Below are 14654 nucleotides of genomic sequence, written 5' to 3' on the forward strand. Positions count from 1 at the left end.
TGAAACTAGACTCAAATACCTTTCTTTTGGTATGAGTCTGGAGTCCAGAAGATGTCGGAGTCAGAACGTGTTAAATTTTGAAGTTGAGTCAGTGGGAAAACAGAACATGATTTGTTGATGTTTGATTGTATTTTCTTATGTGCCTTATGTGTTTATGTTGCTTAAGTGTTTTAATGAGATTAGACGAGTCTTATATGAGAGATAAATCGAGACTTAGAACCATGATTTTCTTGAAACCTATCCTTGGACTTAAGGATTTGAAATGAGTGAAGAAGTTTATGTAGAGTCGATCAAGAGATAGAATATAAGATAGAGCATGAGTTAAGGCATGAGTTTTTGTCGTTGAGTTCTAATCGAGATTCATTTTATGACATGAACCTTCGATGATGACGATGATCCCTGAAGACACGAGCAGAGCAAGGAAGTAAGTAACTCCGCTTTGACGGGAGTGTTTGAGTAAGGTCTTCAGGTGGGCAATATTTTGAGTATACATATATCATACGAGCTTTCGAAACTGTTTTGATGATGTTATGAATTTATCAAATGCTTTGAGATAAATGATATTTGAGAACTGTTTGACTTGCCGATTTTTGTTGATAATGACTTGTGTGTTACCCTCTACTGAGACGAATTCGGTCCTGCCACAAGCGGGATTTTGTGCACAGAGGTGACTGTGAGCCGTCTTCGGGTCGGCCGGTCACGGTACTTGAGAGGGAGGCCTACTTCTCAGTACCTTTGATAATAACGAGTTGTAGATGTGGTGCATACATGTTGAGATCTTTGACTGCAGTCGTTTCTTTATGATATCATGATTATTAAAACTGCTTACACAGGTTCATTTACGCTAAATTTATTCCTGTGTATTGCTGAGATGGGGCAAGTTTCAAACCTATAGCTCTAAGAGCACATTTCTTGTTTTTCGGCGTTTGCTCACTGAGTATTATGTACTCATGCCCTGCATGTATTTCTAAATATGCAGGCTAAGCGAGGAGCGAGATTGGTCTGGTGCTAGTGGGGGAAACGTTTCAATCGATGTAATTATGTTTTCGTATTGCCTTCATGTTAATAGAGTCTTGAGGATTGAGATACTTTGTTTTCTTTTGAAATCAAGCAATTTACTCACGGTTATGTGTCTTCATACATGTAATCGATTCGCCTTTTGCTGCGATACTCTGCATTTTATGATTCCTTATGAAAAATGAGCTATACCCGTTTTGTTTTTGTTCGTGAAATTCCTGATAATTAAAAAGTTATAACGACGTTGACGATTTTACCCTTGGGTTCATTTATGATGATTTTCCTTAGCATGCTTTGATGCGAGCTTCCGCTTGATGTTCGACCTATTCTTCTTATCTTTTATTCTTTTAAAAATAGTCGTATCGATACTCGTACCCCACTATCACTAGTGTCGGGAATCGGGCTGCGACAATCACTTTCTAATTTTGCATCAACACGCAACCCAATCCTAGTTTCGAGGCATCAGTGTACACCACAAATTTTTCATTCTCTTTTGGTATTGCTAACACTGGTGCAGTAGTCAGCCTAGTCTTGAGTTCTTTAAAACTTCGTTCACAAGCTTCAGACCAAACATACTTAGTCCCTTTTCTCAAAAGCTGAGTCATTGGCCTAGCCAATTTTGAGAATCCTTCGATGAATCTTCTGTAGTAACCTGCTAAACCGAGGAAACTTCTAATTTCATTGACATTTGATGGTGCCTTCCATTCTTTGACTGTTTCAACCTTGGTGGGGTCCACTTTGATTCCTTCAGGCGACACGATGTGACCGAGCAACATCACTTTCTTCAACCAAAACTCGCACTTGCTAAATTTGGCAAACAGTCTCTCATTACGCAGGGTTTCGAGTACGATGCGCAAGTGTTCCTCGTGTTGCTCTTCAGTCTTAGAGTATATGAGGATGTCGTCAATGAACACTAAGACAAAACTATCGAGATACTGATGGAAAACTCTGTTCATCAGGTCCATGAAGACTGCTGGGGCATTCGTTAAACCAAAAGGCATCACGGTGAACTCGTAATGTCCATAACGCGTTCGAAACGCTGTCTTTGGGATGTCTTCTCTTTTCATTCTTAGTTGGTGGTAACCAGATCTTAGGTCAATTTTGGAAAACACACCGGCTCCTTTCAACTGATCGAATAGGTCGTCTATCCTCGGAAGAGGATATCTATTCTTTATCGTGAGCTTGTTCAATTCCCTATAATCGATACACATCCTTAGTGAGCCATCTTTCTTTTTGACGAATAGGACTGGTGCTCCCCACGGTGATACGCTAGGTCGTATGAAACCTAGGTCCAACAATTCTTGTAGTTGCACTTTCAATTCTTGTAACTCCGGCGGGACCATTCTGTATGGTGCCTTGGACACTGGTGCTGCTCCAGGTTCCAGATCAATCGTGAATTCTAATTGTCGGTCTGGTGGCAAACCGGGCAATTCTTCAGGAAATACATCTTTGAACTCTCGAACCACGCGAACTTCTTCGATCGTTTTCTCTACTTCATGTTCTCCTGTGAAACTGACTAGGAAAGCCTGACATTTTCCCTTCCTTATCATCTTCGTGGCCTTCATTGCTGAAATCACTGGTACTCTTTCTCCCATTCTTATGCCATGAAAACTTGCTTTCTCCTTTCCAGCGGATTGGAAAGAGATCTTTCTCTCGTTACACAGTATCGTGGCACCGACTTGAGTAAGCCAGTCCATCCCTAGGATCACGTCAAAATCTATTATAGCGATGACATACAATTTTGCCTTAAATGTTTCAGCACCTATGTTCAGCTCTAAGTTTGAGATAACGTCCTTAGCAGCCAATCTTCCACCACCAGGGGTGCTAACCTCTAAAGTTGTCTCAGCCAATTATGGAGTCAGTTCTAATCTCTTACAAGCAGCATGTGAAATGAAAGAGTGGGATGCTCCAGTATCAAACAAAGCTATTATCGGTACGTCAAAGACATTAATCATACCTGCCAAGTTTCCTTGGTTTCCCGCTGCTTGATTTTGGTTAAGGGCATATGCCCTAGCATTTTGGGGCGGCCCCCAATGTCGTCCACGACCCTGATTCTGTGGCTGTTGCGGTGCTCCCCCTCTCTTTCTTGGACATGCCGGAGCACAGTGCCCAATTTCTCCGCAGGTAAAGCAGACGTTCATTCCTCTCAGGCATTCTCCCAGATGAAGTTTCTGACACTTCGGGCAAGGTGTTTTAATAATTGCCTGATGTTGTTGGTTCTGAGGCTGATTCTGATTTTGGTTTACAGCCCATGGTTTGTTCCCAAATCCATTTCCATTTCCAGGGTTTCCACCCATTCTCTCGTTCCACTTTCTTTTTCCTTTACCACCATCTTGAGGTGGTACAAATCCAGACTGTCCCGGAGCTTTTCCTTTCTCTCTTGGTAGCAATGACTCAATGGTGAGAGCCCTGCTCAATGTTTGTGCGTAAGTGAGATCTCCCTGACTTGCTAGGGAGATTGATATCTCGTGGGGCAGTCCGTTCCTGAATTTCTCTGCGCGCTTTTCATCAGTGTCCACTAACATTGGTGCATATCGTGACAACTGGTTAAAAGCCCTGTCATACTCAGTCAGTGTCCCAGCCCTCTGCTTCAAATTCCAGAACTCATTCTGTTTCTTCTGTCTATAGCATCCCGGTATGTACTTCTCATACAACTCATTCTTAAAATCTTCCCAAGTGAAATTTTCCCACTGTTCTTCAGTCATTGTGCGCCTCACCGACTCCCACCAGAAGTCAGCTTCGTCTACCAGTTAGTAAGTCGTGCAAGTCACTTTCTCCCCGTCTTCGCAACGGATGTAGTCGAAGATTTGCTCTACTGCTCTGACCCATTTCTCGGCGTCCGCGGGATCGCCTAGACCATCAAACGTTGGAGGTTTTTCCTTACGAAACTTTTCCTCAGCAGTACGCTCTGGTGCTACTTGAGGGATAGGTTGTTCAGGGATGAATCCCCTACCGCGTCCGCGACCACGTCCTCGTCCCCTGCCGCGTCCTCTCGGCGCATCTTCCATTCTGATTTAACGGACGAAATCAACACAAAGTGAGATTCATTCCGCATGCATGCATACATGTATACATACATAGATATACTCAAGGTATATTGCTTCTATAGTGTAACCCTGTGAAAGGCTAATTCTATGTGGAACTGATCTTAACTTAGTGGAGTACTTAAGTGAATTCTTAATCTCATCTCATTGCTTCTACGTTATAACATATCTATGTTTAACGTCTCTATCTTACCAGTCCTTACTTAAATCGATCAAGCGGAGCTATCATGACTAACATTCCCAAGGTATTCTTTGGTGGTACTCAAACAGTTTGTAAGAGGACCCAACATTCTGATCGTATAGGCAGTGAACCTAAAACGATAACATAAACTTTCTCATTCGTTCATTCATTTGTTTGTTTCTTTTGAAACCTTTAAAACACGTGGACAATAAATGTCCCATTCATGAAACTATCGTTAAGGGTTCGGGTAGTCCCTAACACGATATTAACTTAGTTATATGAGTCGAAGACTCAAAATAACAATATGAAAGCGATTGATAATTCATAACTTATAGCATATGGAAAGCGGTAAGCAATTCACATAACATCATTCATTGATAGCGCACACTTCTTGAAAACTCTCAAAATATTTAATAACTTTGAAACTTTTAAAACGTACCTTACTTGCAGCAGTGTGACGGCGAGCTGAGGTTCAACAACTTTCTTAGAAGTCTAGAGGTACTAATCTAGACTCAATCATTAGAAGCTTTTGGTTATCAGAGACATGAAAGAAAACTTATGCTCTGATACCACTCTGTCACACCCCAATTCTTGAAACAATAACTATAATTGGGGTACAACTAATCATCTAAATGAACAAGGGAAAAACCTTGTAAAATACAAATAATGGGATGATAAATCGGGCTTCGCCCCTTTGGATGAAGAAAGAGAGATATCCAAACGATACTAATCCATCGACAAACATTTCAACTTCAGGATCACAAGTTTAGTTTTATGCTTCGGATAACCAACATTCATTAATCAAAATACTTAAGAGACAAGAGTCTAAGCTTATCAAAAGATATCATTTAGAGTTATAACATAATGTCTTAAGTCAAGGAAACGAAAGACAAAAAAGGCTAGTACTACAGCAGAAGTCAAAACACGGAGTTGAACCCTAGCCTCAGCTAGCAACATTTGAAAGTATTTTTGGGCTAAGTACTAATGTACTTAGTGGGCTGCAACTTTAAAACATTTCATAACCTGAAGAACAGTTTATCCAATCGTACTTGACATGACTTAGAAGGTTTTAAAGTGAAAGAACTTCTAAGCATGTTAAAACATTTCATATATATATACTTAGTTTTGCGCGCAGATGTCACACTCAATTCTGTTACTCGCTATGATCCCGGACCTTTTAGCCACCGACGGATCCATTTCGCCCATTACTTGAACTGAGGGCGTAACCCAGACAAGTTTACTTTTGACCTCGAGATGCTACCCAGACAGGCCCTTACATTACATGCTTCGGAACACATCCAGCAAGCACCCTTATAACGCCTCTTAGTTAGTGCCCGAATGGAGATCAACCCACCGAGTCAGCTAACAGTGTACACAATTCTCAAATAACGTGTTAGGTTATAAGAGAACCTCAATTGATTCGTTGTGGCGAGCCTTAAACAGAGCAGAGTGCACAAAAAATATTTTATTGGATAAACAGTTTATTTTTCACGAACATTTAAGCTCAATAGCTAAATCATACATTTGGAAAAATAAGCCCACCTGTATAGGCAAAGCCCGTCGTTAACGTTATCTCTGAATCGGAATAGCAGTGCTAATCCTCCTGGCGTTCAAAGCCTACAAGAAATCTATTCTCAATAGGTCTCCTTGAATCTAATCTTAAGTCGTGGTGAAGTGCTTAACATTCTATGATTCACTTAGTCGGGTTTTCAAAATTTAATGAATAAATAATTGAAAACATGTCTCTTGAGTTAAGAACACCAACAATGTTCTTACTCATCTTTCTTTAGTCATTGGAATTTATAAATAAAACCAATTAAATCATAAATACTTTTATTGCAAAATAAAAATGCAATTTCATGTTTTTAAAATAAAACTGACCCAACTGACTCGGCCCAAACACAAACCAAGTTTAAGACTCAACCTTTCTTCCTTTTTAAAAAAAATAAACAGCCTTGTAAAATTATATACGAGCAGAGTGTATGCATGTGAATAAAGTTTGCATCTTTTCAATTTCTTGCAAAAACTTATACTGGTATGGTGGTTTACTGGAATGACACTATTGATATGCTTGAATTTACAGTTGAGTAAATGAGATAAGGGCTCAAGAGGGAACCTTAAGAGGTTTCGGTTGAGATTCGTTCTTGTTGTTGCTTGAATGAGGAGTTGATTGTTTAACTTCTTAAAGAAGGGATAATGAATGTGCCGAGAAGGGTGGAGTAATCTCAGCAATGGTGTTGGGTGATGACAGTCGAGAAAGGAGAGAGAGAAGAGAGAGAAAAGAGACGTCTGTTATGAGGGATGAAAGAGAAAGATGTTGTTTTATTTAACCCCATTTACTTAGCCATCAAGTATTGGATAAATAACACATGCTTAATTATCCACTTGCATAAAATATCTTATCCGTTAACTATGTTTATCCACTTGCTTTGACTTATAAAATTGGAACGATACAGAGAAGATTAGCATGGCCCCTGTGCAAGGATGACACGCATAAATCGAGAAATAGGTCAGAGCAGTAGAGCGAATCTTCGACTACATCCGTTGCGAAGACGGGGAGAAAGTGACTTGCGCGACTTACCAACTGGTAGACGAAGCTGACTTCTGGTGGGAGTCGGTGAGGCGCACAATGACTGAAGAACAGTGGGAAAATTTCACTTGAGAAGATTTTAAGAATGAGTTGTATGAGAAGTACATACCGGGATGCTATAGACAGAAGAAACAAAACGAGTTCTGGAATTTGAAGCAGAGGGCTGGGACAGTGACTGAGTATGACAGGGCTTCTAACCAGTTGTCACGATATGCACCAATGTTAGTGGACACTGATGAAAAGCGCGCAGAGAAATTCAGGAACGGACTGTGCCACGAGATATCAATCTCCCTAGCAAGTCAGGGAGGTCTCACTTACGCACAAACATTGAGCAGGGCTCTCACCATTGAGTCATTACCAAGGGAGAAAGGAAAAGCTCCGGGACAGTCTGGATTTGTACCACCTCAAGATGGTGGTAAAGGAAAAAGAAAGTGGGACGAGAGAATGGGTGGAAACCCTGGAAATGGAAATGGATTTGGGAAGAAAACATGGGCTGTAAACCAAAATCAGAATCAGCCTCAAAACCAACAACATCAGGCAATTATTATAACACCTTGCCCGAAGTGTCAGAAACTCCATCTGGGAGAATGCCTGAGAGGAATGAACGTCTGCTTTACCTGTGGAGAAACTGGCACTATGCTCTGGCATGTCCAAGGAAGAGAGGGGGAGCACCGCAACAGCCACAAAACCAGGGTCGTGGACGACATTGGGGGCCGCCCCAAAATGCTAGGGCATATGCCCTTAACCAAAATCAAGCAGCGGAAAACCAAGGAAACTTGGCAGGTATGATTAATGTCTTTGACGTACCGATAATAGCTTTGTTTGATACTGGAGCATCCCACTCTTTCATTTCACATGCTGCTTGTAAGAGATTAGAACTGACTCCATAATTGGCTGAGACAACTTTAGAGGTTAGCACCCCTGGTGGTGGAAGATTGGCTGCTAAGGACGTTATCTCAAACTTAGAGCTGAACATAGGTGCGGAAATGTTTAAGGCAAAATTGTATGTCATCGCTATAATAGATTTTGACGTGATCCTAGGGATGGACTGGCTTACTCAAGTCGGTGCCACGATACTGTGTAACGAGAGAAAGATCTCTTTCCAATACGCTGGAAAGGAGAAAGCAAGTTTTCATGGCATAAGAATGGGAGAAAGAGTACTAGTGATTTCAGCAATGAAGGCCACGAAGATGATAAGGAAGGGAAAATGTCAGGCTTTCCTAGTCAGTTTCACAGGAGAACATGAAGTAGAGAAAACGATCGAAGAAGTTCGCGTGGTTCGAGAGTTCAAAGATGTATTTCCTGAATAATTGCCCAGTTTGCCACCAGACCGACAATTAGAATTCACGATTGATCTGGAACCTGGAGCAGCACCTGTGTCCAAGGCACCATACAGAATGGCCCCGCCGGAGTTACAAGAATTGAAAGTGCAACTACAAGAATTGTTGGACCTAGGTTTCATACGACCTAGCGTATCACCGTGGGGAGCACCAGTCCTATTCGTCAAAAAGAAAGATGGCTCACTAAGGATGTGTATCGATTATAGGGAATTGAGCAAGCTCACGATAAAGAATAGATATCCTCTTCCGAGGATAGATGACCTGTTCGATCAGTTGAGAGGAGCCAGTGTGTTTTACAAAATTGACCTAAGATCTGGTTACCACCAACTAAGAATGAAAAGAGAAGACATCCCAAAGACAGCGTTTCGAACGCGTTATGGACATTACGAGTTCACCGTGATGCCTTTTGGTTTAACGAATGCCCCAGCAGTCTTCATGGACCTGATGAACAGAGTTTTCCATCAGTATCTCGATAGTTTTGTCTTAGTGTTCATTGACGACATCCTCATATACTCTAAGACTGAAGAGCAACACGAGGAACACTTGCGCATCGTACTCGAAACCCTGCGTAATGAGAGACTGTTTGCCAAATTCAGCAAGTGCGAGTTTTGGTTGAAGGAAGTGATGTCCCTCGGTCACATCGTGTCGCCTGAAGGAATCAAAGTGGACCCCGCCAAGGTTGAAACAGTCAAAGAATGGAAGGCACCATCAAATGTCAATGAAATTAGAAGTTTCCTCGGTTTAGCAGGTTACTACAGAAGATTCATCGAAGGATTCTCAAAATTGGCTAGGCCAATGACTCAGCTTTTGAGAAAAAGGGACTAAGTATGTTTGGTCTGAAGCTTGTGAACGAAGTTTTAAGGAACTCAAGACTAGGCTGACTACTGCACCAGTGTTAGCAATCCCAAAAGAGAATGAAAAATTTGTGGTGTACACTGATGCCTCGAAACTAGGATTGGGTTGCGTGTTGATGCAAAATCAGAAAGTGATAGCATACACGTCTCGTCAATTGAAACCCCATGAGCTTAACTACCCAACTCATGATTTAGAACTAGCAGCCGTCATGCACGCGCTGAAGATCTTTACAGATCATAAGAGTTTGAAGTACTTCTTCGAGCAAAAGGATTTGAACATGAGACAACGAAGATGGCTCGAATTAGTAAAAGATTACGATTGCACCATCAGTTATCATCCAGGAAAAGCGAATGTAGTAGCTAACGCCCTGAGTCGAAAGACGAAGGCTAAGCTACGGTATTTCATCACCCAGCAGAAGGAATTCATTCGTGACTTCGCCTCCCTTAGTTTAGAGATTGTTCATCCTCCTAACACAGTATCGGGTTGTGTAGCTGCCTTGATAGCTAAACCTGATTTGAGAAAAAGAATTGTGCACGCACAAATAGAAGATTGGTTCTTGGAGAAGATGCGTCTCGCTGCAAGAACGAGTGAAACAAAAGGATTCTCTGAAGCACATGATAACGCACTTATGGTTGGTGAAAGATTGTGTGTGCCACATAAGGAAGAGTTAAAGAACGAGATTATGAGCGAGGCTCATGATACTCCTTACACTGCACATCCAGGCAGCACAAAGATGTACCAGGAGTTAAAGAAAATTTTCTGGTGGAAAGGAATGAAAAGAGATGTAGCCTTGTTTGTGGAGCGATGTCTCGCTTGTCAACAAGTGAAGGCCGTACATCAGAGGCCGTATGGAATACTGCAACCACTACCTATCCCCGAGTGGAAGTGGGAGCACATCAACATGGACTTCGTAGTGAGCCTACCGAAGTCGGCACGTGGAAACACTGCAATTTGGGTCATAGTGGACCGATTATCAAAGTCAGCGCACTTTCTGCCAATTCAAATGACTTTTGGATTTGGAGAAACTTGCAAAGTTATATGTCAAAGAGATAGTACACCTTCACGGTGTACCTGTATCTATCACGTCAGATTGTGACACCAGATTCACATTGCGTTTCCGGAAAAGTTTACAAGAAGCCATGGGCACTCAACTAAATTTCAGCACAGCGTACCACCCTCAGACTGACGGGGCAGAGCTGAGGCTAGGGTTCAACTCCGTGTTTTGACTTCTGCTGTAGTACTAGCCTTTTTTTGTCTTTCGTTTCCTTGACTTAAGGCATTATGTTATAACTCTAAATGATATCTTTTGATAAGCTTAGACTCTTGTCTCTTAAGTATTTTGATTAATGAATGTTGGTTATCCGAAACATGAAACTAAACTTGTGATCCTGAAGTTGAAATGTTTGTCGATGGATTAGTATCGTTTGGATATCTCTCTTTCTTCATCCAAAGGGGCGAAGCCCGATTTATCATCCCATTATTCGTATTTTACAAGGTTTTTCCCTTGTTCATCTAGATGATTAGTCGTACCCCAGTTATAGTTATTGTTTCAAGAATTGGGGTGTGACAATTTCATTAACTAATCATTGAATCAGAAAATGAGATAATTCAGTTTAGAGAATTATTCAAAGAATAAATTATGAAATTTGAAAAAAATAAAAATATAAAAAAATGTCATATAAAATCTAGGATTAAAATGGTATATGGGCACTATGTTATGCTATTATATATAATATATTTGTGGATTTGAATTGTAGAGACCGTTTACAAAGTTAATAGAAAACAATAATTTGTGACAAACGCAAGAGGGAAAAATATTTAGAATGGGAAATTCCTTCGTAAATCCCACATATTGATCGAGATGTGTAAGAATTAATTAATATGTCCAATTTTTAAAGAGTATTTGTGATTTGGTTTTTAAATAGACTATGCTTTTCAAAAACAAATTTAAATTTAAGGATATATTTTTAGGCAAATAGCGTCAAAATCTATGAAATTTGGTGTGATTTTCATTTTTCCCTTGACCTTAAAATCTCGCGTATAAATCCATGACCGTTGCTCCGATTTGTAATTTTCCCATAAAGACGTTTTTCGGCCATTAATTAGATGACATGTCACACTTATGTTGAGTAGATTAATTAAGAGTAAAACAACGTCTTTTTGCATCTGAATTAATTTAATAACCCTATGTTGTTCGATGTGATGAATGGAACGACTTGTTTGACTACTGACCAGGGGCATTACTCAATAGTGGTGTAGATGGTGGCATTACTCAATAGTGGTGTAGATGGTGGCGGCGCCGGCACCCAACAGAGGTGCGTGTCACACCCCAATTCTTGAAACAATAACTATAACCGGGGTACGACTCTTCATTTAAAATGAACAAGGGAAAAACCTTGTGAAATCCGAATAAAAGGGATAATAATCGGGCTTAGCCCCTTTGGATGAAGAAAGACGCGTATTCAAGTGATACAAATAAATCAACAAACATAATAACTTCAGGATCACAAGTTTAGTATCATGCTTCAGATAACCAACATTTAGAATGAAATACTTGTGAAATAAAAGTCTCGGCTCAACAAAATATATTGTAACAACCCGCTCTTTTATCAGTTTTTAATTCCAGTTTTTGCGTGTTTAGTTATCTATTTGCCAGTAAATGAAGCACCTTATGTTTTCAGCCATGTTTCTGAATTACGTATTTTGGAGACAGAATCACTACACTAACAGTATGCATTTCTATTTACCTTCGCGTGTTTAAGACCGCGACGAGAATCTTTGAGTCGATGAATAATTATTATTCAAAGTTATAACCAACTTAGCAAAGTTATGTTATTTATCAAGATGGAGTTTTTTTTTTCATGTTGTTATTTAAGTCGTGAATTATTTCCGGCTTTGAAGCTAATTAAATCTACGGATTTAATTTAAGAATTAGAATGACGAACGAATTAAATCTACAGATTTAATTTAGCACTTATCGAATTTAGCAGAAACGCGAAACCAGTATTTCTAATACAGAGAAACCAACACTGAAGGATTTTACTTAGATCTTTCTCTTAGATCACATCACCACCCACGCCACCCTATCCCGCCACCTGCCAACGCCATGATTAAGGAAAAGAAGGAAAAAGGGAGAAAAGAAGAGGTGGAAAAGGAGCTGCAGCAACAGCTCTTCCCATTGGCTGGGCAGCCGAAAGGCCTCCCACGCAAGCTGCAGCAACAGCTCTTCCCATTGGCTGGGCAGCCGAAAGGCCTCCCACGCAAGATGCAGCAGCAGCTCTTCCCATTGGCTGGGCAGCCGAAAGGCCTCCCATCACCTCACCTGCTGCACCCCATCCCACGCCATGCAGTACTGCCACCAATGCCCTTCGGCACTCAAGTGCACACCAACCAAGCTCCTTGTATAAATTCACTCTTCAACCCTTGAGCCACCCCTTTCTCCTTTCAACACTTAGAATTTTTCAGCAGCAACAACAAGAAGTTTCATCTCTCTCGACGCCTTACACGAAGGGGAGTAGAGCGAGATTCTTGCTGCTGACTTGAACAAGTTTGCACCTCGACGCTCGAAAAAGCGAGAGAGAAACCATCGTTCTTTACCCGACCAAAGCACGCGATATATCAAGGTAACCTTCGACCTCTGTTGCTACTCCAATCGACATGAATCACACTCGCAGAAATCATGTTTTATGGGTTGTAAACGAATGAACAAAAAGCATGTTAAGTCACGTTTTTGTGGAACCTACAACTTGAACTTTGATGAACGACGAGAACTTTAGCTTTAAACGTAGACGAACGTGAATAATTACAGCATGCTCACATAGGTAGAGATTAAGGTCTGTATACGAGTGAGAATCGGGGCGAGATAAGGACGGAGAATTCTGGTTTTGGAAACTGGAGTCCCCGTCGCTCATCGCCAGAGGAATCACCTCGCCAGAGGAATGGCCAGAGGAATCACCTCGCCAGAGAAATCACCTCGCCAGAGGAATCACCTCGCCAGAGGAATGGCCAGAGGAATTGCCTCGCCAGAGGAATCACCTCGCCAGAGGAATCACTTCGCCAGAGGAATGGCCAGAGGAATCACCTCGCCAGAGGAAGGGCCAGAGGAATCGCCTCGCCAGAGGAATCACCTCGCCAGAGGAATCACTTCGCCAGAGGAATCACTTTCACCAGAGGAATTGTTCCTCGCCAGAGGAATCACTTCGCCACAGAGCTAACTCAGCCAGTGCTGACTTAGAGGCCAGAGCTGACCTCCAGAGCAGAAAGCGAAGAATCAGAGCAGACGGAGAGATAGGGAGAGAGAGAGAAGAGAACATAGGTGTTTAAATCTTTATTATTTTCTTTCCCTTGCTTACACGAAGGGAGATTACTATGTTTTACTGACAGTTTAGAACACCCTAATGAGAACGAATCAATGTAGTTAATTACTTGACTTCATGGGACGAAACCTAGTTGGGGTAATTGGTTAATAAAAAGGAATACGAGCCATGCATAATTACATTACGCATCCTCATTTATTTTAGAATTTCCTCGGACTAAGACCTTACGTTATTTCTTTTCCGAATCAAGGTTGAACGCAAGAGTTTAAAGCTTAGTCGTGAGTCTCCACTACCAGGTGGGCATTACTTTCATATATATCAAATGAGTTTAAATGTTACGTTCAAGCAAGTTATTTCATCTTTGAATTGAAGTTATTTCAAGTATTGTCTTGCCATAAAATGTTTCAGTTTTAGTATGATATCTATCTGCTTTGGCTTTGCCAATGATGCAATCAAATTCGGGTATCCTGTCAGGACTAGTGTACACCAGTGACCGTGAGTCATCTAGCGGGTTGGCCGGTCAAGTGTTCGTGAGAGGTGGCCACCTCTCCGGCACACAGCTCCAGATATGATAGATTACGAGAGAACTTAGTCTGATCAGACGAACTTTAAGAATCACAAATGAATTTAGTAAGCTTGGGCCTATTTAGCTAAAACTCCCTTGCTGTACTGTTTATGATGGCATGACAATTTACAGTTTCACGAAGTATGTTTATATGTTTACTTAGGCATACGTGTCCACTGAGTATTTTTGTACTCAGCCCTGCATGTATTTCTAAATGTGCAGGTTGAGCATTGGTTGATGAAGATGAAGTGAGGAGCGGAGCTTTTGTCATAAGTTGATTGAATAAACTCTTGGATACATGTCTTCATACATGTAATCAGATTATTATTTCCGCTGCGTATTCTTAAGAAATAAGCCTTTTGAATTAAGTCGGATTCATCCGAACTTACTAGTTATTTGAATCTTTGTGGCTAAACATAAGTTATAGTATAAATGTCCCCTTCACTGTCAATGATTAAGTTCGATCCTTCATTATATTTTACCCCTTTCTATCCCCACTTCTAATCTTCCTCCCTTAGTCATGGTTTCCCGGCTTAATTATCCTTAATTAAGTCCGATCGTGACATATATAGTTTAGAGTCACAACATAAAGGTCTTAAGTTAAGGAAATAAAATACATATATTGACTAGTTCTACAACGGAAGTCAAAACACGGAGTTGAACCCTAGCCTCAGCTCGCCCCGTCAGCACCAGCCATTAACCTGAAAAACATTTGAAGATATTTGGGCTAAGTACTAATGTACTTA

At 41.0% G+C, this 14654-nt stretch overlaps 1 long non-coding RNA gene, 1 other non-coding gene and 1 pseudogene across 2 annotated transcripts; 2 read left to right on the forward strand and 1 right to left on the reverse strand.

Annotated features, from left to right (window-relative positions):
- The window catches only part of LOC131023277 (uncharacterized), a 132829-nt pseudogene that overhangs the window by 76139 nt on the left and 42036 nt on the right, over positions 1–14654 (reverse strand).
- On the forward strand, positions 7–1222 carry LOC131022865 (uncharacterized). The gene is made up of 2 exons (XR_009101439.1): positions 7–469; positions 980–1222. It is a non-coding gene; the product is annotated as an uncharacterized LOC131022865 (long non-coding RNA).
- On the forward strand, positions 6657–6762 carry LOC131024004 (U6 spliceosomal RNA). Its single transcript, XR_009101601.1, has one exon. It is a non-coding gene; the product is annotated as a U6 spliceosomal RNA (small nuclear RNA).

This window comes from Salvia miltiorrhiza, chromosome 4, assembly GCF_028751815.1.
Source record: "Salvia miltiorrhiza cultivar Shanhuang (shh) chromosome 4, IMPLAD_Smil_shh, whole genome shotgun sequence".
Classification (NCBI taxonomy): domain Eukaryota; kingdom Viridiplantae; phylum Streptophyta; class Magnoliopsida; order Lamiales; family Lamiaceae; genus Salvia; species Salvia miltiorrhiza.